This window comes from Macrotis lagotis, chromosome 6 (genome assembly GCF_037893015.1).
Source record: "Macrotis lagotis isolate mMagLag1 chromosome 6, bilby.v1.9.chrom.fasta, whole genome shotgun sequence".
Lineage (NCBI taxonomy): Eukaryota > Metazoa > Chordata > Mammalia > Peramelemorphia > Peramelidae > Macrotis > Macrotis lagotis.
Genome location: NC_133663.1, coordinates 140543197 through 140570715, shown reverse-complemented (window position 1 = coordinate 140570715; position 27519 = coordinate 140543197). Strand labels below are relative to the sequence as shown.

Sequence of the window (27519 nt, the reverse complement as noted above, 5' to 3'; positions counted from 1 at the left end):
AGGATTACACAGGACCTGGCCCCACTAACATTAAGGGATCAGAGGGACTGGAATGAAATATTAAGAAGAGCAAGGGAGCTTGGAATGCAGCCAAGAATCCACTACCTGGCAAAGCTGAGCTTTCTCTTGCAGGGAAAAAGATGGACATTTAATGAACTGAGAGACTACCAAGATTCAATGATGAGAAAACCAGAGATAAATAGAAAATTTGGACATCAAATAGGAGTCTCAAGAGACACATGAAAAGGTAAAAAAAAAAAAACTTCTATACAATAAGATGAAACTGGCTATATATACCCACTTGGGAGAAAGATTCTCATAAATCTTGAGAACTGTAACACTATTATGGGGAATATACATAGCCAGAAATGATGGACACTCATAACTTTCTATGACTCAGATAGAATGATTTAAAAACATACTGCCTTAAGGGGGGGGGGGAGTAAGGAGAAGGGAGGATGGAGGAAGACTGAATGGGATAAATCTCATTACATCAAGAGGTACAAAAGACCTATTGAAATTGAGGGGGAAAAGGGAGGAGGTGAAAACCACCTGAATCTTCAGCTCATCAGACTTGTGTGAGGTACCTTAGACACACTTAATCAAGTTAAGAAACATATCTTACCTTTCAAGCATTAAAAGGGGAAAAGGGGAAGGGGAAGGGGAAGGGGGGAAAGGGGAAAAAGCAGAAGGAAGGGAAGAGTCGAAAGGGGAAAATGGGGCAGGGGTTGATATAGGAAGGCAAACACACTGAAGGTGGCAGTGTTCAGAAACAAAACACTGGGGAATATGGATAAAGGGGAAGAAGGGTAACATACAAACAAAAGGAAGATAGCATGGAGGGCAATAAAGAGTTAGTAATTATAAATTTGAATGTCAATGGCATGAACTCTCTCTTAAAATGTAAGTGAATAGCAGAGTGCATTAAAAACCAGAATGTTACAATAAGCTGCTTACAAGAAACTCATTTGAAGCAGAGAGATACATATAGAGTAAAGGTAAAAGGTTGTACTAAAATATATTCTGCTTCAGCTGAAGTGAAAAAGGAGGGGTAGCAATCCTTATTCAGATTCATAGAGGAGAAGTTGAAGGAGCTAGAGAAAGACATAGACAGCAAAACTCTACTAGTGGGAGACCTTAACCTACCACTCTCAGATTTAGATAAATCAAATCATAAAATAAACAAGAAGGAAGTTAAGGAGCTAAGTAGACTGTTAGAAAACCTAGATATGATAGACCTATGGAGGAAACTGAATGAGGATAGAAAGGAATATTTTGCCTTGCAAAAAAACCCCCTAATGATCAACTGCTTAAAAGCAGAAATAGTGAATACATCTTTCTCAGATCATAATGCAGTAGAAATCATATTAAATACTGGGCTAGGGAGATATAGAACTAGAATTAATTGGAAACTAAATAGCCTCATTTTAAAGAATGAGTGGATCAAACAACAAATTATAGGAAGAATTAATTATTTCATCCTAGATAGTGACAATAATGCTACAACATACCAAAATCTGTGGGATACACTCAAAGCATCCATCAGGGGATATATTATAACTTTAAATGCTTACATGAATAAATTAGAGAAAGAAGCAATGAATGAAATAAATATGCAACTAAAAAGTAAGAGAAATTCAAAACCCTAATGAAATACTAAATTAGAAATTCTAAAAATTAAAGGAGAAATTAATAAAATCAAAAGCAAGAAAACCATTGAATTAATAAATAAACCCAAGAGCTGGTCTATGAAAAAATAAATAAAATTGTTAACTCCTGGTCAATTTGATTAAAAAAAGGAAGAAGAGAACCAAATTGCTAGCATCATAAATGAAAAAGGTGAACTCATTACCAATGTGGAAAAAAGTAAAGTAATAATTTGGAATTATTTTGCCCAACTCTATGACAATATATTTGACAATCTAAGTGAAATGGATGAATATTTTCAAAAATATAAATTGCCCAGATTAAATGAAGAGGATATTAAAAACCTAAATCACCCTATCTCAGAAAAGGAAATTCAATAATCCATTATTGTACTCCATAAGAAAAAATGTCCAGGGTCAGGTGAATTCACAAGTGAATTCTATCAAACATTTAAGAAACAATTGGTTTCAATTCTAAATAAAACCTCTGGAAAAATAGGTGAAAATGGAACTCTGCCTAACTCTTTTTATGACACCAATATGGTGCTGATACCTAAACCAGGAAAAGTTAAAACAGAGAAAAAAAAGTTATAGAACTATCTCCTTGATGAATATAGATACAAAACTCTTAAATGAAATCTTAGCCAAATGATTACAAATTATCACTAGGATAATATATTATGATCAAGTGGGATTTATGCCAGGAATGCAGGGTTGGTTCAATATTAGGAAAACTGTTAATATAATTAATTATATCAATAACATACCTATCAGAATTCATATATCATATCAACAGATGCTGAAAAAGCTTTTGAAAAAATACAGCACCCATTCCTACTAAAAACACTAGAGAGTGTAGGAATAAATGCTTTGTTCCTTAGAATAATAATCAGTATCTATCTAAAAACATCAACAAGCCTTATATGCAACAGGGATAGGCTTGAGGCATTCCCAATAAAATCAGGGGTGAAGCAAGGATGCCCATTATCACCACTACTATTCAATATCTTATTAGAAATGTTAGCCTCAACAATAAGAGAAGAAAAAGAAATTGAAGGAATTAGAATAGGGAGGGAGGAGACAAAATTCTCACTCTTTGCAGATGACATGATGGTAAACCTAGAGAATCCCAAAAAAGTCATTTAAAAAAATTACTAGAAATAATTAGCAACTTTAGCAAAGTAACAGGATATAAAATAAACCCTCATAAATCCTCAATATTTCTATATATGACTAGCAAGATACAGCAGAGTTAGAAAGAGCATTCCCATTCAAAGTAACCTTAGGGGGCAGCTAGGTGACACAGTGGATAGAGCACCAGCCCTCAAGTCAGGAGTACCTGAGTTCAAATGTGAACTCAGACACTTAATATTTACCTAGTTGTGTGGCCTTAGGCAAGCCACTTAACCTCATTGCCTTACAAAATCTAAAAACAAAAAAACCCAAGTAATGTTAGACAAAATAAAATACCTGGGAGACTACCTGCCAAGGCAGACTCAAAAAATTTTGAAAGCAATTACAAAACTCTTCTCACTCAAATAAAATCAGACTTGAATACCTGGGCAAATATCAACTGTTCATGGATAGGTTGAGATTATATAATAAAAATGACAATTTCACCAAAACTAAGCTATTTGTTTAGTGCCCTACCAATCAAAATTCCAAAATATTACTTTAATGAGTTTGAAAAAGTTGCAAGTAAATTCTTATGGAGAAATAAAAAGTCAAACAATTTCCAGGGATCCAATAAAAAAAAGTGCAAAAGAAGGCAGCTAAGCCTTACCAGATCTAAAATTTTATTATATCAGTCATCAAAATTGTCTGGTATTGGCTAAGAAATAGAGTTGTGACTCAGTAGAATAGACTAGGTGTAATAGCAGAAAATGATTATAGTAATCTGCTGTTTGATAAACCCAAAGAATCCAGCTATTGGGATAAAAACTCTCTTTGATAAAAACTGTTGGGAAAATTGGAAGTTAGTATGGAAGAAACTTAGATTAGACAAATACCTCACACTCTATACCAAAATAAGATCCAAATGTATACCGGAATTCAACATAAAAAAAACAATATTATAAGATAACTAGAAGATCAAGGAGTAGTTTCCTGTCAGATCTATGGAAAGGGAAACAGTTTATGAACAAGGAGGAGATAGAGAACATCATTTAAAACAAACTAGAGGGGCAGCTAGGTGGCATAGTGGATAAATCACCAGCCTTGGAGTCAGGAGTACCTGGGTTCAAATCTGGTCTCAGACACTTAATAATTACCTAGCCATGTGGCCTTGGGTAAGCCATATAACCCCATTTGCCTTGCAACAACCTAAAAAAAATTAGATAAATTTGATTACACTAAATTAAAAAGCTTTTTCACAGACAAAAGCACTGTAACCAAGATCAAATCAGAAAACAATTTTTGCAACCAGTGTTTCTGACAATGGACTCATTTATAAAATATACAGAGAAGTGATTCAAATTAAAAAAAAAGTCATTCCCCAATTAACAAATTTTCAAAGAATATGCAAAGGGAATTTACAGCTGAGGAAATCAAAGCATTCCATAGTTATATGAAAAATTGTTCCAAATCATTACTTATTAGAGAAATGCAAATTAAAGCATCTCTGAGATACCACCTAACACCTCTCAGACTGGCCAATATGACCAAAAAGGACAATGATCAATGTTGGAAGGAATGAGGGAAATCTGGAACTACTACATTGTTGGTGGAGCTGTGAACTCATCCAAATTTCTGGAGAGCAATTTGGAATTATGCCCATAGGGCAACAAAAATGTGCACACCCTTTGACCCAGCAATACCACTACTAGATCTATAACCTGAAGAGATTACAAAAAAGGGTAAAGACATCATTTGTTCAAAAATATTTATAGCAGCTCTGTTTTGTGGTTGCAAAAATATTGGAAATTAAATTAATGTCTTTCAATTGGGGAATAACTTAATAAACTGTGGTATATGTATACCATGGAACACTGGTGTTCCATTAGAAAACAGGAGGGATGGAATTTGAGGGAAGCCTGGAAAAATTTGCATGAACTGATGCTGAGCAAGAGGAGCAGAACCAGAAAACATTTACACCCTAACAGCAACATGGGGGTGATGGTCAACCTTGATGAACTTGCTCATCCCTTCAGTGCAACAACCAGGGACAATTCTGGGCTACCTGCAATGGAGAATACCATCTGTATCTAAGGAAAGAATTATGGACTTTGAACAAAGACCAAAGAATATTACTGTTAAATTAGGGGGGAAACTGTTATATTATTCTGTAATTTTGCTATATCATACTTAATTTTTCTTCCTTTAAGGATATGTTTTCTCTGTCATCACATTCAACTGAGATCAACATATAACATGTAACCAATGTAAAGCCTAACAGAATGCCTTCTGTTGGGGGTGGGGGGACAGAAGCAAGAATCGGGAAAAATTTGTAAACTCAAAATAAATAAAAATCTTGCTTTAAGAAATTTACTCTAGGTCGGCCTCCCGAACTCACCGCCCGCCGCCCACCCGCCGGAGACGAGTTCTCAGCCTCCTGACTTCATGTGAAAGATGGCCAATGCTGAAGTGAGTGTCCCTGTGGGGGATGTAGTTGTGGTGCCGACCGAAGGGAACCGGGGGGAGAACCCTGAAGACACCAAGACCCATTTGATCTTGCAGTTGCAGTCTGTGCAGCAAGGGATTTATGAAGTGGGTCTGAGAACAATGCAGTGGTTGTAGCCGTAGAAACCCACACAATACTCAAAATTGAAGAAGGGATTGATGCTAGCACCATAGAAGCCAACAAAGAGATGGAATTTGCTTATCCTATCACCTGTGGGGAAAGTAAAGCCATCCTCCTCTGGAAGAAGTTTGTATGTCCAGGAATTAATGTGAAGTGTGTCAAGTTCAATGATCAATTGATCAGCCCTAAGCATTTCGTTCATCTGGCTGGCAAGTCCACCCTGAAGGACTGGAAGAGAGCCATTCGTCTGGGTGGGATCATGCTGAGGAAAATGATGGACTCTGGGCAGATAGACTTTTACCAGCATGAAAAGGTTTGCTCCAATACCTGCAGAAGCACCAAATTTGACCTCCTGATCAGCAGCGCCCGGGCACCAGTGCCGGGACAGCAGACGAGCATGGTGCAGACACCCACTTCGGCTGATGGGGGTGTCACACAGATTGCCATTTCAGAGGATAACATGGAGGAGGCAGGGCTAGAGTGGAACTCAGCTCTCACTGCAGCCGTCACCATGGCCACTGAGGAAGGGCTGAAGAAGGACCCTGAAGAGATTTCAGAGGACACCCTGATGTTATGGAAAGGTATAACCGACGTGGGGCTCATGGAGGAGGTGGTCTGCAACATTCAAAAGGAGATTGAGTTGCTGCTCAGGGGAGTTCAGCAAAGGCTCCTGCAGGCCCCCTTTCAGCTTACAGATGCTGCCGTCCTCAACAATGTGGCCCATACCTTTGGCCTGATGGACACAGTCACGAGAGTTTTGGACAACAGGAGGAGCCAGATGGAGCAAGGAGAGGAACACTTTCTCTACACTCTGACAGACCTAGAACTCCAATTGGAAGAGCAGAAGAAGCAGGCCCAGGACCACAGGCTGAAATCTCAGACCGTGCAGAATGTGGTACTGATGCCCATGAACAACCCCAAGCCGCCAAGGAGGCCCCGCCTCCAGCGCCCCGCCTCCACCACCATCCTGAGCCCCTCGCCTCCCGTCCAGCAGCCTCAGTTCACTGTCATCTCGCCCATCTCCATAGCGCCGATGGGCCAGTCGTTCTCCATGGGAAACCTCCCTATAGCTACTCTCAGCCAGGGCTCCAGCCCTGTGACTGTCCACACACTGCCCTCTGGCTCCCAGCTCTTCCGCTATGCCACCGTCGTCTCTTCTGCCAAGACCAGCAACCCCGATGCGGTGACCATCCACCCCTCCTCCAGCTTGGCGCTGCTGAGCTCAGCGGCCATGCAGGATGGGGCAGGGGGCTTTGGGCAACATGGCCACAGTGGTGAGCCCCGTGGAGCTGGTGGCCATGGGGTCCGGCCTGACCTCTGCCATCCAGGCTGTGGAGAGCACTTCGGAAGAGGGGCAGACCATCATTGAAATCGATCCAGCTCCAGACCCCGAGACTGAGGAGCCAGAGGGCAAAGCCCTCATCCTGGAGACTGAGCTGAGGACTGAGGAGAAGGTTGTGGCAGAGATCGAGGAGCACCAGCACCAAGTGCACAATGTGGAGATAGTGGTCCTGGAGGATTAACGGGGAACCTGGGGCCAGGAGACTCATTCTTTGTTTGGGATTTTAATGGTTTGTTCATTTTTACCACTGTTCATTTCCACATAGGATCCTTTTTTTTTTGTTTTGTTTTTCCAATTAAAAAAAAGAAGAAAAATCTCAGTAATGTGACTGAACATGCTGGTCCCTGTCTTCTTCCCTCTCCCCCCACCAGGTAAGCAATGGACAAGATGAGTTACCCTTAGAGAGGAAGGGTAAAGACTACTCTTCCTAAATTTGCCATTTAGAAAGTTAGATGAGGCAGCAGGATGGCCTGGATCACTGTCCAGAAGGCACTTTCCAGTCTGGCGTGAAGGTTTTGTAAAGATGTAGGGTTAGCCAAACTCTGGGGATGGATTTGACACCTAAAGAGCATGGGCCATGGGTTATTTGATTTTGCCTTTGTTCCTGGCAGGGTAGAGTGGCTCCGGCCAGGGGAGGCCTGGCCCAGAGGCCATTGGGCGATGGATTTCCAAATAGCCAGTGGGAAAGGGGAGTATATCAGCAAGGGAAATGCTTTGACAAAGATCCTGGCCGGATCCTGTCAAAGGATGCCCTATCCCCAGGGGCAACAGAGCCAGTGGAAAGGGCCAAGGTCGGGGAATGAACCATAGGAGTTTCCTTCAAAGAGCAGTGGCCCCAGGCAGGTCATCACCACAGGTAAGTCATGACAGCGGGGCCAGTGGCCAATCTGCAGAAGCCCTGAGTGGAACTCTCAGGACTCTGCAGCCTTTGGGGAAGGATTCCTAAGGATGGATCTATTGTGCAAAAATGATCTTCTGAGGAGCAGGATGACCCTCCCCACCTCTCCTTCCCCTCCCCTTTCTGTTCTGGGAGCCTAGTTTTCCCATCCTGTCCCATCCCCTCTACAGAACTCTTTCCTCTGGTGCTCATTCCTTTGTTGGTTATTTTGCCCTTTCCCTTGTGAGCCTGTGCTCTGAAGCCATCATTTTTTTTTTTCATTGTGTAACTCCAGGAGCAAGAGAATTCTCCAGATCAGCTGCTGCTTTGACTTGGAAGCATTTTTTTCTTTTTTCCTTATTTTTAATTGCTTTTGGAATCTAAAGCAGCCGCCCAATTATTGGTGCTTCCTCTAATCCTTATCCTCATCCCTCAACCCCAACTGGCATCTGTCTTCTCACAACCAAACCTTTCCAGGCTCTGGTCACTGGTTTGGATAAGAAGGTGCCTGTTCCCCTCCCCCCCCTCTCCTCATTTGCCCCTCCTCTTGCCCATCACCTTGTTTTGTTTACTTCAGATGCTGCTGCTGCTGCTACAAGATAATGAGCTGGTAGCAGCCTTGGGGCTGGGCAGGAACTGATGCTGTGGCCCCAGCCCCTGTGGTCGACTCCAAGCAGATGTCTCCTGTGAGAGCTGGACTCCCCAGGAAAGAAGCATTGTCTGTGACATATTATAGGAAATGTACCAGCAATGTCAATAATAATGTCTCTGGGGGTTTAAAAAAAATTTTACTCTAGCTGGATATATAATGTGCTACTCAAAGAAGTAACCAACAGTCAATTTATCTATTTTATTGATATTTTATTTTTACAAATACATATTATGAAAGTTTTTCAGCATTCATCCATATGTATATGTATATTTTTAAATTACAAAATTTCTTTCTACCCTTCCTTCCTATACACCCCCTCAACAGTCAAGTTAACATTTTACATACATATTTGTGATAAACATATTTACAGATTATTCATTTTTGGTATGAGGAATTAGGATTAAGGGGAAAAGATACAGAAGAGACATATTTATAGAGTATTCATCTGTTTCTGAAGGGTTTTTTTTTGTTCTGTTTTGTTTTGTTTTTCTTACTCTGGATGGGAATAATATTGTCCATAGCCAATCTAATAGGATTGTCCCAGATCTCTGAACTGTTGAAAGGAACTGCTTCCATCAAAGTTGATCATCTCACAATGTTGTTGTTAATGTGCACATTGTTCTCTTGGTTCTGCTCCTTTCACTCAGCATCAGATACTGTAACTCATTCCATGCTTCCAACAGTCAATTTAGAAATCAAATTCACTCTAGAAAATGTTTGTCAAAAATTTAATAGTCATTAAGGTATCAAATGGATCATGATTACAGAGAGAAAGAATAAAACATGCCATACACTCCTTACATGATTCCAGATTAAAGATGAACTTTTACAGATATTAAATTCCTGATACTATTTTACTATATTTTGACATTCAAAGCATCAGTACCTCTATTAGTATCTGAGAATATATCTTGAACAGCAATTCAACTTGATCATTTTTGCATATAAAGTGGAAGGGAAATGTCTTCATTTATGATGCTACTTATTAGTAAATAATTTAATATTAGCCTTGAAGGAATAAAAATGTCAGTTCCTCAGGATTGGATGACTAATCTTTGGAAATGAGTCCAGATGACATAACTAAATTCTTGGCAATCATTTTTCCTTTAGGTTTTTGCAAGGCAAATGGGGTTAAGTGGCTTGCCAATGTCACACATATGGGTAAATATTAAGTGTCTGAAGCTGAATTTGAACTCAGGGACTCCTGACACCAGGGCATGTGCTTTATACACTATGCTACCTAGCTGCCCCTGGGTAATCATTTTAACCCAATAATTTACTATTTTAGCAACTTAGCCTTCACACTTAACCTAAGGATTCTTGGTAGTTAGTGATGAAGGTGACTGCAATTTGGAGCAGGAAGGTTGGCAGATTTTGCAAAGTTGCTGTTAACTTAAGTAGACAGATTGTTCAATCAAAAGTAAAACAAGACAATAAAAAAGTGTTTTATTGGTTACAGGTATACAATAGGTCAAATTATTTTGTAATATTTCATGTGAGATTTCAGACTTTCTTAATCAAATACTGTTTTCATGAAAAGATAGTTATTTTTAATTTCTATTTTCCTAGTAAATCTGTGATATTTTAAGCTAAAACATAGCTACCAATAACTTTGTTATTTTATTTGTGAATTATCTCTCATCATTGATCAACAAGAGTTATCAAGTATGCTTGAGTTCTGATTATCCTGGAATTACTTTTCCATTATGGAGAAATCTTGATAGAAGAATTCTTCATATACTTGTCACTGGTAACACCTAACTTTTTTTGAACTCCCAATATGAAAAAACATTAATATTGGTACCATCACATTTTATAATTTTTTGAGCTTTTAAGGAGATCATTAATCATTTCATAGAGATTTTTTGCCATCTATTTTCTCAAAAAGTTTTGATCACTGTTGGGTAAATTTAAAAAAAATTTTTCAATGCAATTATTCAACTTCATTAATTGCTTCCTATATCTGAGGTCCTACAAATGTCTCTTTTTTATTTTAGCTTTTTCAGATGATGAAAGTCTGAATGATTTCTATCTACCATCTTGTTTCATATGAAATAGTGTTAAGGAAAGAATTTCTTTTTTAGGTTTTTGCAAGGCAATGGGGTTAAGTAGTTTGCCCAAGGCCACACAGCTAGGTAATTATTAAGTGTTTGAGGCTGGATTTGAAATCTGGCACTCCTGACTCCAGGGCCATTGCTGTAATGCCACCTAGTTGCCCCAAAGAATTTTTTTCAGAACAATTCAGTGGTAGGGTTATGCTATTTTTATTTCTTGGAATCACTTATTTTCCCTTCAAGGATAGAACTTTTGATGTAGTCTTTATTTCTATCCCTTTCTGCTTTGTTATTTATAAAAACAGTAGCATTGGTAACCCTAATTTTTAATCTTATTTAAAGTGATCACTGTCAGATCTCTAACATGAAAAGAATGCTTCAAATAAATAATTATTTTTTTCTATTTATTTTAATTTAAAATTTTTCCTCAGCTACATTAAAAAAGCAAATTTCAAAATTTACTTCCAAATCCTTGCATTCCAAATTCTTTCCCTTCCTCCCATCTCTACTCCTGACATTGAGAAAGCAAGTTCCTTAGTGCAGGTTAAAAATAGGTAGCTATGAAAAACATTACTAAAATAGTGATGTGGTAAAAGTGAATATACCCCCATCCCCACAAAGAAAGAGAAACTTAAAAAAAATAAAGAGAGAAAAACAAAGTACGCTTAAGTCTGTATTCAAACATCAACAGCTCTGTCTTTGGAATTGGTAGCATTATTTATCATAAATCTATCAGAAAAAACTGCTTCAATATTTTTCCCACAGTTGCTATTGCTAGGTGTATTTCCCTCCATCCCCCCGCGTAGATTCTATTCTTTTTTCCTTTCATCCCATCCTTCCTCAAAAGTGTGTTGCATTGACTACCCTTTCCCACAATCTTCCCTCTCTTCTATCACAGACATCCTTCTCCCCTACCCCTATCCCTTTTCTCTCATCCCTTTTCCTGTCCTATTTTCCTCTAAGGTAAGATAGATTTCTATTCCCAATTTCTATACCCAATATGCAAGTTATTCCCTCTGGGCCTTACCCTTAACTTCTGATGAGGGTAAGTTTCACTCACTCTCTCCCCCTCAACTTCCCCTTATCTCATTCCACTGCAAAAAATGTATTTTAACCTCTTTTATGTGAAATAACTTAACCCATCCACCTCTTTTTTCCCTTTCTCCCAATACATTCCTTTCTCCTCCATTAGCTTCATTGTTTAATATATTATAACTTTAAATTCCTTTTCCTCTTATGCCTTGTCCATATAAGCTCCTTCTAACTACCCTAATAAATGAAAAGGTTCATATGAATTATCAATATCATCTTCCCATGCAGGAATACAAGAAATTCATCTGCATTGAATCCCTCATCAGTTGGCCTTTACATCCATCCTCTCTATGCTTCACCTGAGTCTTATATTTGAAGATCAAACTTTCTTTTTAGCTCTGGTTGTTTCTAGTTATATCTGGGACTTTGTTGAAAAGACCCTTATTTCTTTGGATGTCCAGAATTTCCCCTGAAAAAGTATGTTCAATTTTGTTGGTTAGTTGTTTCTTGGGTGTAATCCAAACTCTTTTGCCTTCTAGAATATCATATTCCTAGCCTTACAAGCATTAAAGTAGAAGCTGCTAAGGCTTGTGTTAGCCTGACTGTAGTTCCAGGATAATTGAATTGTTTCTGTCTTGCTGCTTATATAAAATATTTTCTTCTTGATTTGAGGGGTTCTGAAATTTGGCTATGATCTTCTTGGCAGTTTTCATTTTGGCATCTCTTTCAGGAGGTTATTGATAGATTCTTTTGAATCCTATTTTGCTCTTTGCTTCTAGAATATCAGGACAATTTTCCTTGAGAATTTTTTTGGAAAATGACATCTAAGTTATTTTTTTGATCATGATGTTCAGATGCCTCAATAAGTTTTAAATAATGTTCTCTGGATCTTTGTTCCAGGTCAGTTTTTTTTCCTTTGAGATATTCACATTTTCTTTTAGTTTTTCATCATTTTGGTTTTGTTTTATTGGTTTTTGATTTCTCACAAAATTTCTCATATTTTAAGGAATTATTTTCTTCAGAGAACTTTTGTAATTCCTTTTACATATGGACATTTTATTTTTGCTTTTTCATTGACCTTTTGGGTTGTTTTTACATTTGCCCCAAATCTTGCTTTTAAGATATTATTTTCTTCAGTGGTTATTTGTTTCTCTTTCACCAAGCTGCTGACTTGATTTTCATGACTTTTACCACATCATTCTCATTGCTTTTACCAATTTTTCTTCTACCTCCCTTAATTGATTTTCAAAATTTTTTTGAGCTCTTTCATAGCCTGAGACTAATTCTTCTTTTCTTGGAAGCTTTGAATTCAGAAGTTTTGTCTTTATTATGTTCTGAGAACGTATTTTAATCCTCCATATGGCCAAAGTAGATGTCTATGGTCGATTTTTTTTTTATTTTATTGTTTGTTCATTTCCCCGGCCTATGATTTTATTTTCACTGTTAAGGTGAGGTTCTGTTATCAGGATGGAGGATGCACTGTCCCAGGTTTTTGAGGATTTTTTAAGCTGTTTTCAGGATCAGTTTCCCTAGGACCTGAAAATACTTATGAGAGGGTATGACTGCTCTTGTGGCTGTGCTGTGGTCTGTGGATGACCACAAGCATTCCTTTCTGTCCTGGAACTGTGAGAGGGATCCCCGCTCTTCTGTAGGCTATAAGTAGTTGTATTGTACTTCTAATCCTCTTCCTAGGTACTGGGGTCCAGAATATAAACTGCATGTGAGTATGAGTGAAGAAAAAGAGTCCTGCTTCATTGTTGGCAAAAAAGACCTCTGCAATCTCCTCTCAACTCCCTTACCATCTGTAGACTGATCAGTCTGGAAGCAGCCACTGAATGGCTTCCCAGGCCTCCAGTTCCCTGGGACTATGTCTTTGCTGAGATTTGCACTGCACTGGTCTCTACTCTGCTGCCATAGAGTTTTCTTTCTGACCTTCCAAATTGACTTTAGCAATCTGTGGGATGAGAGGTCTGTAAACTGCTTCCATTGCAATGGACTTTGGCTGTGATGTGGGCCCTTTCTAACTCTACTGCAACATACCCTTCCCAAGGATCTTGGAAGTTATCTTGGGCTGGAAAATTGTTTCACACAGTCTTTTTTGTGGGTTCCATAACTCTAAAATTTTGTTAGAATCATTATTTAATGGTATTCAGAATGATTTGGGGGCTGGTTTACTCTGCCATCTTGGCTCTACCCCCTTGCAAAATTCATAATTAATCATCCTAAAGATAAATTCATGTCTTTACCACACTTAAATTTGTTTTTGCATGTCATGCTGTCTTACTTTCATCCACAAGAAATTTTATTTTGAGCAAATTAAATCACAATGATAATTTAGATCTGTTTTACTTATTTTTTTAGGTTTTTGCAAGGCAAATGGGGTTAAGTGGCTTGCCCAAGACCACACAGCTAGGTAATTATTAAGTGTCTGAGACCAGATTTGAACCCAGGTACTCCTGACTTCAGGACCAGTGCTTTATCCACTATGCCACCTAGCCACCCCTCTTTTACTTATTAATGATGATTCTAGGAAGGAAAGATTATTTCAAATGGGGATCACCACATTAATAATCTCTTAGGTCATCAAACAAATTTCCATCAATTGAAATTTTTATCATGAGGTTCATCTTAATTATTCAAATTCCAAGTTTATGATGGTTATAGAAAAGATAGTTTTTCATTTGCAAATCTGTTCTGGTTATTTGTGGAAGATTTTGATATAATACATTATATATAGAACTGGGAGCAATTCCTGATATACTAATTAAGCACAATTTGCAGTCTGTAGAATGAAGTTTTTCTTCTTCTTGAATTTTTGGAATTTCTAAATGCCTGTTGTCAGATCAATGTATCCAGTCAATAAAAAGACTAACAAAAAGTTATGCTGCACTAGTGGAGATTGCAAGCCTTATTCTGATTTCCTTTTTATCATCAAAATAGAATTTGTATATTTTCTAATCCAAAACTTTTTAAACTGAAGATTGCAATGAAAAGCAAACAATTTATTCTTTCTTTCCAAAGTTTTTTTTTCTCTTTAGTCCTAATTACTGTTTTACAAAATGACTAAAGTGGAAATTTAATAAACATCATTGTACATGCATAACTTTTACAATATTGTTAGTTGTCATGGGAAGTAGAGAGAGGAAGGTGGTGAAAAACTTGCAAATTTATGTTGAAAATTACCTTTTCATGTAAGTAGAAAAAAACGATAAAGATGTGAAACCTGAGAATATTCTTTTAGGGGAAAAAGTGGAGATTCAGATAAATAGGGGTCTTTCAAACTGTCATGCTGAAAAAATCAGAACTGAGCAGAGTGACTTCAGGCTAAGATGGTGGAGAGAAGCCAGGTACTGCTTAAACTCTCCTGGCTTTTCTTCAGAACTAACATGAAACAAGCCTCTTAACAGAATTTGGATCCAAAACATTCAGAGAAGATCCTAGGAGAAGTATATCCACCAACAAGGTCTGTCCCAGGGTAGTGTGGGTGAACTGAGGCCAGAAAACAGAGAGCCTATCCAGGGGAGGGAAGGGGAGGGGAGGCTGGGGACTAACCGGAGAACAGCAGCAGAAGCAATTGCTGTGAGCACAGCAGCAGGGAGTGCAGTGCAGAAGTGTTTGCTGTGTGGGGCAAGAGAGCTTCAGTGTGGCAGTTAGTCATCAATCTGGTGAGTTTGGTTAGTCTGGAAGACAAGAGTCATGAACCCCCATAATTTCAGGGAAGATAGTGTGTTTCTACTTGAATCCCCTCCCCTCCCATCCCGGTGGAAGAATGTGACTCTTCCAAGAAGAAACACAGTAACAGCCCCCAGCCCCTACCTTCCAGTGTCAAATGTGGACAGCAGATCTCTCCCTGTGCTGACTGAGGATGAAGGAGATTAACTATATAGTCTGAGGGACCAGCCCACATTGCTCTAGGGTAACCAGGATTCTGTTGCCCCCCTCCCCATACACACCCAGGCCTAGGTAGGGGGCCCCTAATCAAGGTTATAGACACTCCAGGGAAAGAAAGCATCTAGTGTCCTCTACTGGCTGGGGCCTCTTGGAGTAACCCAGTGAGCAAAGTCTCTAGGGAATTCAATATCAAAGGTCTGTGAACCAGCACCTCTCCCAACACAAGATCTGAGGAAAATGAAAAAAAAAAACCAGAAAGGGAGTTCATTGACAGTTACCTTGAAGTCAAGGATCCTAATTCAGAGAGAACTAGAATTTCAGAGGAGAATATGAATTGGTCTCCAGTCTAGACAAACTTCTTAAAAGGAGTTTAAAACTCAGTTGGAAAAACTGGGGAGAAATGCAAGAGAAAATTAACACTTTCCAAGAGAAAATTATCATCTTGCAACAAGAAACAAAAATACAATTGGACAAGTGCAAAAAGAAAATAATTCTTTCAAAACCACAAAGGGGCAAATGGAAAACTCTTTCACAAATAGAATTCATCAATTGGAAAATGTAAATGAAGAAAATTCTTCTCTAAAAATAAATTTGGAATCTGTGGAAACAAATGAATTCATGAGACAAGAAACTGTTAAACATAACCCAAACAAAAAAAAAAAAACAAAAAGATAAGAAAATGTAAAATACCTCATCTGCAAAACAACTGGAGAATAGATTCAAAAGAGACAACTAAAGAATCACTGGGCTTCCTGCAAACATTGAGGGGAAAAACAGTGTCAACTCTGACTTCAGAATATAGTGAAAGACAATTACCCTGTACCAGAGGGCAAAATAATTATTGAAAGAATATATCAAACCTCTCCTGAAAGGGTTCCCAAAATGAAAACCCAAGAAATATTGTCAAATTCCATAATATAAAAGAGAAAATCCTACAAGCAGTCAGAAAATACAACTTAAATTCCAAGGAACCACAGTAAGGATTACACAGGACCTGACTGCATCAACATTAAGGGATTGAAGGACCTGGAATTAGATATTCTAAAGAGCAAGGAAGCTTGGAATACAGTTAGGAATTCACTATCTGGCAAAACTTATCTTCTAGGGGAAAATATGGACACTAAATGAAAAAGGAAACTTCTAACTTTTCCTGATGAAAAGACCAGAGCTAAATAGAAAATTTGGACTTCAAGCAGGAGACTCAAGAGATACATAAAAAGGTTAAAATAGGGAAATGGAGAAAAGCTGTCTTCCAATAAGATGAAACTGTTTATGTCCCCACCTGGGAGGAAGATTCTCATAACTTTTGAAAATTGTAACTCTATTAGAGATAATATACTTAGCCAGAAGTAATGGACATTCATGAGCTATTTGTGACTCTGGTAGAATGATGTAAAAATAATATCTCCTTAAAAAACAGACAGTAAAGATATGAGAAGATGTAGGAGATTGAATGGGGTAAAGTATATCCCTGGAACAGGTTCAAAGAACCTATTGCAATAAAGGGGAAGAAAGGAGGAAAGAGAACTGTCTGAATCTTACCCTCATCAGATTTGATTCAAAGAAGGATTAACATATACAGATTTGGTTAAGTTTATAAACCTAGCTGACCTTTCAAGTATTAAGAGGGGAAAGGGATGAAGGGAAGAAAAAAGGAACTGACAGAAGGAAAAGAAGAATGAAAAAGCAAAGGGAAAGGGGAAAGAAAGGGGAGGGGTTTTGATATAAGGGGGTAAACACACTGAAGGAGGTGGTATTCAAAAGCAAAATACTGATAGCAGAGTGGATTAAAAACCTAAATCCTACAATATTTGCTTCCAAACTCATTTAAAGCAGAGAGATACATACAGAGTAAAGGTCAAAGGTTGGAGTAGAATATATTATGCTTCAACTGAAATGAAAAAGCCAGTGATAGCAATCCTCATTTTAGGCAAAGCAGATACAAAATAGATCTCATTAATAGAGATAGGGAAGTAAACTATATCCTTCTAAAAGGTATCATAGACAATGAAACAATTTCAATACTAAATATGCATGCACAAAGCTGTAAAGCATAACAATTCTTAGAGGAGAAGCTGAATGAGTTACAGAAAGACAAAGACAGCAAAACTCTACTTGGAGGGAGACCTCAAACTCCCTCTTTCAGGATTAGGTAACCTAACTATAAAATATGCAAGAAGGAAGTTAAGTATGTAAATAGAATGTTAGAAACATTAGACACAATAAACCTTTGGAGAAAATTGAATGGGGATAGAAAGGAATATACCATTTTTTTCTGTAGTACATGGCACCTACGTAAAAATTGACCATACACTAGGCGTAAAAAAGCTTATACTCAAATGCAGAAAGGAAGAAATAATGAATATTATAATCTCAAAGCATAATGCAATAACCATCATGTGCAATAATGGGCCATAGAGAGCTAACCTAAAATTAATTAGAAACTAAATAACCTCATTTTAAAGAAGGAGTGGATCAAAGAACAAATTATAGTTAGAATTAGAGGTTTCATCCTAGACAATGACAATATTGAGACAACATACCAAAACTAACAGGATGTAGCCAAAGCAGTTATTAAGGGATATATCTATAAATGCATATATGAGCTAAATAGAGAAAGAGTAAATCAATGAATTGAGCATGCACCCAAAAAATCGGAGAATGAACTAATTAAAAATTCCCAATTAAATACAAAATTAGCAATTCTAAAAATTAAAGGAGAAATCAATAAAATTTCAAGTAAGAAAGCTATTGAGCTAATAAATAAAACCAAGGGTTGATTTTATGAAAAAAGCAATAAAATAGATATATCTTTGATTAATTTGATTAAAAGAAAGGAGGAAACCAAATTGTTAGTATCATAAATGTAAAAGGAGAATTCACCACCAATGAGGAGGAAATTAGAGTAATAATTCAAAAATAGTTTGCCCAACTCTATGCCAATACATTTGATAACCTAAATGAAATGGGTTAATATCTACTAAAAAAAGTTCCCCAGAGTAAATGAAGAATAAATTAAATACCTAAATAACCCTATTTCAGAATAGGAATTTCAATAAACCATCAAAGAACTCCTAAGAAATAGTTTCCAGGGCTAGATGGATTCACAAGAGAATTCTATCAAATATTTAAGGAACAATTGTTAGCAATTCTATATAATCTCTTTGGAAAAATAAGTAAAGACAGAACTCTGCCTAACTCCTTCTACAACACCAATGTGGTTGTGTTACCTAACCAGGAAGAGGCAATACAAAGAAAGAAAATTATAGACCAATTTCCCTAATGAATATGAATGAAAAAAAATCTTAAATAAACTTTTAGCAAAGCAATTACAGTCAGTTTTCACTTGGATAATACACTATGACCAAGCAGGATTTATTCCAGGAATGCAGGGTTGATTCAATATTAGGAAATTGTGATTATATCATTAACATACCTTGCAGAAATCATATGATTATCTCAACAGATGCTGAAAAAGCCTTTGACAAATCACATTCCTACTCAAAAACACTAGAATACATAGAAATAAATGGATTGTTCCATAGAATGATAAGCAGTATTTATCTGAAACCATCAGCAACTATTATATGTAATGGGGATAAGCTAGAGACATTCCCAGTAAGATCAGGGGTGAAACAAGAATGCCCCTTATCATCACTGCTATTCAATATTACATTAAAAGTGTTAGCTTCAGTAATATAAGAACAAAAAGAAATTGAAGTAATTAGAATTGGAAAAGAAGAACCAAAACTCTCACTCTTTGTAGATGATGTCATAGTATACTTAGAGAAAACTAAAAAAAAATCTAATAAACTATAGAACAATTAACAACTCTAGCAAATTAGCAAGATATAAAGTAAACCCAGTAAATCCTCAGCATCTCTGTATATTACTAGCAAGATATAGCAGCAAGAATTAGAAAGAGAAATCCCATTTAAATTAAATTCAGACATTATAAAAGACTTGTGAGAATATCTACCATGGCAGACTCAGAACTATGAGAACAGCTATAAAACATTTTTCACACAGTTTGTATTTGCCAGTTATTGTACTGTTCGAATGAGCAGGTCCATTAAGGTTTATCTTCACCCCCATGTTGCTGTTAGGGTATATAATGTTCTTCTGATTCTGCTCATCTCACTCAGCACCAATTCATGCAAAAGTTTCCAGGCTTCTCTGCAATATCATCCCTACCTTAATGGACCTGCTCATTCGAACAGTACAATAATCAGGGCAATTTTAGGGTATCTCTGATGTAGAATACCATCTGTATCCAGAGAAAGAACTGTGGGGTTTAAACAAAGACCAAAGATTGCTACCTTCAATTTTTAAAAAAGCTGTGTTATGTACTATGTAATTTTGCTATCTCTAATATTTTATTTCTTCCTCAAGGATATGTTTTTTCTCTCAACACTATTTGATCGATGTATAGCATGGAAACATTGGAAATATTATCAGATTGTCTTCTGTGGGGGAAGGGGGGAGGGAAATGAAGGTGGGGGAATTATAAAATTCAAAACATTACAAATATGATAGGTAAAACTACTGTTGTATGTAATTGGAAGACAAATTATTTGCATAATAAAAAAGATGGTAAGGGAGGAAAAAACACCTAAAACTGGGTACTAGAGAGTAGTTATAATAAATGAATGATAATGTTAATTAGGACATCCAAAATTATATTGGAGACAAAATTCAAGACAGGGTCCAGTATTAGAAGTTATGATTTAAAATGTCTGTAAATCAATGACCAAAATTTAATATAAAGCAGGAAGAATTAGATGTTCTAATACAAATGACAAATTTTACCTCATAGCTATTACTCAGAAATGGTGGGAACAAAAATAAGACTATAGGGAACTGAAAAGAAAAGGAGAAAAGTAGCATTATTTATTATGAGTCTATTCATGTTAAGACAGTCAAGAACCTAAGGAGAGAGGATGAAGTAAAGTCAATAGATAAAGAAACAGACATGACTGTGAATATAGTATATACCACATACTGCCTAGGTAGAAAGAAAATAATGAAGAATTTATGAGATAATAAATTTTGCAAAGAAGTAAACAATTGTAATGATAGATTTCAATCATTCAGACATCTGCTGGAACACTCTGACAGAAGCAGAACAGTAAAAACTTCTTGACTTGTCATATTAATAATTCTATCTATTTTATATAAAGGAAATGATTTTAGCATTCCAAGTATCAAAAAATGACTAAGAGGGATAGTGAGATAGTAAAATAAGTTGTAGTTTTTAAATGACAATGGTACAATATCCTCAGATTTTGAAAAAAAAGTTGAAAGAGTAATTGGTGAGCCATGCTAGTAATATTTAAAATATTATGTAAAAATTGAGGTATGACAAGATTGAAAAAGTAATAAGATCTCAGTTTGAAAAAAAGAAGAGGTTGAGTGTGCAAGTTAAAGTACAGTAAAAATTACTATAATTCCTGAGAAAATTATGAAATATATTATATATAGCACTTGATTGGTAAATAATTTACAAGGGACAAGAGGCGTTCAGTATGGATAAGTCCTGTCTGACTATATTCATTTTATTTTATTTTTCTTTGTTTGTTTGTTAATGTCTTTCTTTTTTTGTCAATTTTTACCTGGTAGATGATTGCAAAAGTGTAGATAAATTTACTCAGATCTCAATAATGTTGCTTTATTTTAATTAAGCTATCTCAAAAATTCTGACTGAGAAAATAGAAAAGTGTGGGTAATATGATCTTCACTATTTGCATGGGTGAAGACTGGACTAAGTGTCAACCTGGAAAAACTTCTCTTTGAAGTATTCGATGATATATAATTGGTTCTGATTTATTTAACAATATTATTGATGCAATGTTTATCATAATTATAGATAACATAAAATTGGTGGGGATTGATAAAACTATTGATGACAGAAAAGAAGGATGAGAGAGGAGAGCTTACTAGTCTAAAGGTTAGAGTTGACTATAATGAGATGAAATTCAAAAGTATAAATAAGGTTATATGCTTGTATGCAAGGATTCAATGAAAGATTGGGTTGACAAGGATAAATATCAACAACTTATAAAATCTATGGACTTCAATGAAATAATAGAAAGAATTTGCGAAGAAGCAAATTTAGGATTTGTATTAGGAGAAAAAATAAATAAAATCTCTAATTGTTAGACATGCTGAAAAGTGAAATGTGCTATCCAGAGAAATAGCTATATCTGTAGATAACCACTTATTCCATTTTTTATAGTATGGCATCTTTTATTGTATAGGTTGGTGCAGATGGACTCAAAGGTTCCTCCAAATTCTAAAATTGCATACTAAATGTCTCACAGCTGTTTCTCTTTCTCAAACATTAGCAAAAAACACAACTTGTTTTGTCTTAACAAACTGAACTTCTCTAATCACCTCCCCTTTCTTCCTTCTCCCCCCTTATTTTCATACATAAATAAGGGAGTATAATTCATCACTGAGATTCAAATATTACTTAATCGTAGAGATACCAACTATATGGCATAGAAGTCAAAGAGCTGACCTGCAAGGAAGGCAGATCTAAAATTGACGACTCAGACACTCGTAAAGTCACTTTTCTTCTCAGTATACTCATCTACAATGTATGGATATAAGAGCACTGATTTCACAGGGTTGGTGTGGAAATAAAATGTAATAATATAAACATTACAAAGTTTAAAATTCAACAAAGATGATGTTAGCTATTATGATTTGGTTGACTGTCATACAGCAAGCACATTATCGATTTACTAACATGAATGAAGTACAGAATTCTTGAACAAAATGAATTTTTAAAAAATGGTTGTGTTTATCAATGATATCCAAAGCATGGATGAGAATAGTCTATTTCAATAAACTTGAGTATCCCTAATTGACAAAATATGATTTCTTAAAGCCCAGTTAAACCCAGCACACAGTATATAAAATAGAATTTTACATTAAATAAGAAGCTAACCAACACTTCCTGATGCCAGCATTATATCCTTGCAACCAAACTGCTCTTGATTACTCCTACATGCTATACATTTTATGTCAAAATCCATGTGTAACTCTGATTTATTTTTTAATTTAGTATCCACAATATATAGATTTTCATGTAAAAATTAAAGTATTGAACAGTACAATCTTTTGTTATTCTGATAATAACATAGAAGAAGTTAGGATCATTTTAGCAATATTTGTCAGGTTGGGAGGGAGGAGAGGGAAGAAAGGGGAGGTGATTAGAGAAGTTCAGTTTGTTAAGAAAAAACAAGTTGTGTTTTTTGCTAATGTTTGAGAAAGAGAAACAGCTGTGAGACATTTAGTATGTTAATTATCAGGTTATATAAGGATATACTTTAAAAATTGCTTTGGGGTCGGCTAGGTGGTGCAGTGGATAGAGCACCAGCCCTGGAGTCAGAAGTACCTGAGTTCAAATCTGACCTCAGATGTTTAATAATTACCTAGCTTTGTGGCCTTGGGCAAGCCACTTAACCCCATTGCCTTGCAAAAAAAATAAATAAAAAAATTGCTTTGATATTCAAGTTAAAAATGATAGATTATATATGGAAAATGCTTTTACTACTTCATAAAGGAATTTTATAAAATTGTATTATACTTGTGATTTTAGTATAAGGCAAGTCATAAAGGAATCCAATTCCACCAAAACTTGATTCACTTTGTGAATTCTTTTGTTTTCAGTTAGGTCCAACTCTTCATGAACCCAGTTGGGGTTTTCTTGGTAAAGGTACTAGAGTGGTTTTCCATTTCCTTCTCCAGTTTATTTTACATGTGAGAAACTGAGGCAAACAGGATTTAGTGTCTTTCCAAGAGTCACATAGCTAATGTGTCTGAGATCAGATTTGAAATCATGAAGATGAATTTTCCTGATTCAAAGCACAATGTCTTAACTACTGTACCACCTAGCTACCCTAGCTTCAATTATACAAGTAGGTATTAATATATCAGTACCCACTTGAAACTTAGAGTTGATTATAGAAATCATATAAGACCTTGCCAAATGAAAACAGTGGCCAAGATAATGTGTGAAGGAAAAAATTATGTGAAATATGCTCAGAAGCAGGGGTTATCACATAATAAGAAAGACACAAGTATGGAGAGCTCAGTGATTCTAGGGACTTTCTTTCCAAAGCTGATCCCTTACAATTTTGTTTTTGATCCTAATACTTTCAAATAGCCTTCACACATATGCAAATCCTTATGACCTTTGACGTTTATGACTTTTTCATGGAAGGGGAATTGTTCTCAGAAATACCCTGTTAACTTATCTCTAAAGTTAATGGTTAAATTTAGAAGGCTGGTGGAACTAAATAATGAATATAGAGATGCAACATGGAAGCATTTTAAATATGACAAGGCAGGAGTATGAGGTGGGAAGTTGGGAACCACTCATCAAACAAATCAGAGCATCATTTTGGAGTCTCAATAAAGTCCATAGCTACCAATTTGCTTTTCAAGTATCACAAGCTCCCATTAGTATTTATAAGGAGACTAACTCAAGTCAGGTACTTAAATATTATTGAGACAGTAACTATTAAAATCTCCTCCAGAATGTCCAGTCTGTAATCCTGACCCTCTTCTAAAATTTAGAAGAAGTTGTCTTGTGAGAAACATTGATACTGGAGTCAGGAGCATTTGAGACCCAGCCTTAGACACTTAATATGTTACTCAGAACAAGTCACTTAATCTTTGTCTCAGTTTCCTTATCTGCCAAGTAGCATCTACCATGGACTGTTGTTTTCAGGATTAAATGAAATATCTATGAAGTGCTTAGAATAGTGTCTGATATATTTGTAGTAGATATGATGACATGTTGTTGTTATATTATTGCAAGCATGTTTATTTTTAATACAGGGTAAGATCAATACACAAAAATCCTAGGGGTTAACTGATCTATCAATCAATCAAATTGTTATGTTGTTGTTACATAAAAGTTCCAGTCACTGTGCAAGGAACCAGAAGTCCAAGCACAAAGAATGAAGTAATCCTATCTTGTAAGAAACCTATAGTTTAACATCATGGACAAGTGCATATATAAACAGAAATAACATATGGTTATTTATGTACACAAAGAACATAAATATAATTATATTTACAAAGCACTTAATTACAAAGTAAGAATGGAGGGATGGCTCTAGTAGATATCATTGGCAGGTTAAGATCAAGAAAGGTATAATGTATTAGATAATAGTGCTTGAGCTGCTACATAAGGAAAAAGAAAACCTATAATATAGAGGTAAGTAGAGAATACATTCCAAACATGTGATATTGGTCTAGGAGTGATGATGATGATGATGATGAGGATGATGATGATGATGATGCTTCCCATTTATTCAAGAAGAAGATCATGAATGATACTACAATATGCACGTGAATTGGATTGGAGCGAGGGTTATTTTGCCGAATCAGAGAATCAGCTTCTCCTCCAGAGTCATTTGTGGTCAATGACCAGATAGGAATCAGAACAATTGGAGATGTGACTGGATGCCAGTCAATCAGAAGTATGTGACTTGCCCAAGGTTGCATAGCTAGTAACTGTCAAGTGTCTGAGGTCATATTTGAACTCAAGACCTCCTGACTCCAGAGTTGGTGGTCTATCCATTGCACCTCCTAATGAGAGGAAGAAAAAAGTCATTTTTTATTAGATCACCCAATTTGTCAAAGGGAGTAATGTCTAGAAAGACTGGAAACAGATTTGCACGTAAGTAGAAGTAGTGTTTTGAAAAAAGGTAATCTCTCTGTTCTTCAATTTTTTTAGCTGCAAAATGAAGAAAGTGAATTAGAAAATCTATTATGATTAGTCTGTCCTTACTGGGAGGCAAGTTACTTTATTAATGTGTAATTTTCTATTTTATTCTAATTTTGAGGTTTTGAGGAAAAAGCGTTTTTCAAATGTTGATGTGTCATATTGATAAATGTTGACTGACTTTTCTGTGGTCAAATAGATTATGTATCAGAGGTGGCAGAACTCAGTTCTTTTTGACTCAAAATCCTATCTTCTAGTCAATATAAAAGGCTATTATTTCAATGTAGAAATTTGTAGAAGATGCTAGTCATTTTGAATATTCAGCAATGATCTTTATTTCCTGGTACATGTTAGCCCTTAGCTATTACATTTATTGTTAATTAACAATAAAATCACAAATATAATGTAGTATAGTGGGAAAACATGCTGAATTTCTAATCAGAAAACAAAGATTCTAATCCCATCTCAGGTATTTACATTTGTGTGATTTTGGGCAAGTCTTCAATTTATCAAGGCATTGGTCATTAATATATAAAATGAAGGGTAGAACTATATGACCTCTATGGTACCTCCTAGACCAAAGTATATAATTCTATAGTTATCCCTTCCCCATCACAACTTTTCACATCATGGTTTCTATATATCAAGGGATGGCATAGAAATTAAATGGTAATTTTGGGGGGGTTTTGCAGAAGTTGCAGAGGACAGAGGAAGCATTTAGGAACTCAGAAATGCATAAAATATATATATAGAACTGTATAATATTAAAAAATGAGCCATCCACAAGGCTAGAAGATTTCTTTACTGGTATGAAGGGAAGATTAAAAAAGTTTAAGGCAGATTTTGCAAATCATAGTTGCCATTCCTCTCTAACCCCTAACCCCTTTGATGTAGAAGCAATAACTGTATAAATATTCCTGAAAATATAGTGATCTAGTATTATAGGTACCTTAAAGATAATTAACTGGTTAACTGATTAACTTGTGATAGGGACTTGAATGACTTCCACAGTAGATTTACATTGTATTTTTTTTTTTTAATTTAGCAATTCAGGATCCCAGTTACTAGTCTTACTCATTGCAGTAATCTCTAATTTGTTCCAAATTATCACAATTAAGAAAAGAGCTTTAAAGCTGACACCATTACACAAAAGCTGCATGTAAAGCAAAGAATTTTCTTTGGTGTTTTAAAATTAGATAGTTTTAGGGTCCTTTTTTTCCCCTTGTAAAAACTGAAACCAGTAATCTATCAGTGCTTGAAAAGCTATAGTTAAGGTTTTGTTAGGAAATTTTTTCTAATGTTATTTTGAGGGGGAATTCTACCTGTGATTTCATTGAGACAGAGAACTCCCAGTTGAAGTATCTCCCTCTAAAAATGTAAGTTGTCACCTTCTCAGTATCTTATAGTTTTAGATTTTGCCTAGAGTGCAAAAAAGTTAAATGACTTGACCAAAGTCAAATAGAATGTGCCAAGGACAGAATTTGAGTTTGTAATTTTTCCTTAAGTCTAAGACCAGTTTTCAAATATTGTATGTCCTTGTAAAATCATGCTTTTATCGGGGATAACAAGTTTTGCTCACAGATTCATTTTGGAATGTGTTTTGATTCTGTATCACTATCAACTAAAATGCTAATTTCTTTCAATATGTTAGTGTTTCAAAAATTCCTAGGTCACATCAGTATAGGTACCACTTTCAGGGTTGTAAGTATCAATTTCTTCTATGGTTGTTTCAGGGTTAAGTCAGCTGGTGCCACAGTGGATAGAAAAACAGAAAAATTGATTTCAGATTCAGTCTTATTCACTTACAGGTTGTATGACCCTGGATGGGTCACTAAACTGTTTGTCTTAGTATCCTGAGTTGTAATAATAAGACTTTAGGGTTACAGTAATTACAGCAGCATGGAACCTTGATATTATCTTGTCCTATCTTTTCATTTTCACCACAAGACACAGGCTGAGAAGATTCATATTTTTTTCCATATTCCTCATATGTTTTTGAAGAAAAATAAAATTATCTAGTACCAACAAATTCATGTACTGGTGAATGACCTCTCAAACTTATTCGGAGACGTTATTTATTGGGGTGACATACAGTTTCATCACCAAACTTTTGCTGAATCCTTTTCCTGATTCACAGGATTAGTCAGAACTTACCATATACTGACATAGTATCTGAGAAGACTGAGAAACTTCTATACCACCACTGAGACTGTAACATTTATTGCTAGATTATAATAAAGGAGGATGAAACCAAGATATTTTTTAGGAAAAATATTAACTAATAGTTGAGAAATATATGCATATACAAATAATATATACATATATATATATATATAATTAGAGAAAGCACTAGTCTAAACTATTGGACTATTTAATATAACTATTTTTGCATGATGTAAACTAGAAGCAAGCAACTAGAAAGGTCAATGATCCGTAAAGATTTACATACTATGTATGTAGGAAGACTTAATTCTGATGTAAATTCAAAATGGGTTCTGAGTAATGTGAAATAGAAGCTTAGTGAATTAGATTAGATTTTTCAAG

At 35.9% G+C, this 27519-nt stretch overlaps 2 pseudogenes; one reads left to right on the top strand and one right to left on the bottom strand.

Moving 5' to 3' along the window:
- The first annotated feature begins 5152 nt into the window (after window positions 1–5152).
- Window positions 5153–6908, top strand: LOC141491854 (glucocorticoid modulatory element-binding protein 1 pseudogene; annotated as a pseudogene).
- Window positions 6909–8196: 1288 nt separating this feature from the next.
- LOC141492231 (small ribosomal subunit protein eS6-like) overlaps window positions 8197–27519 on the bottom strand; it is a 134015-nt pseudogene continuing 114692 nt past the window's right edge.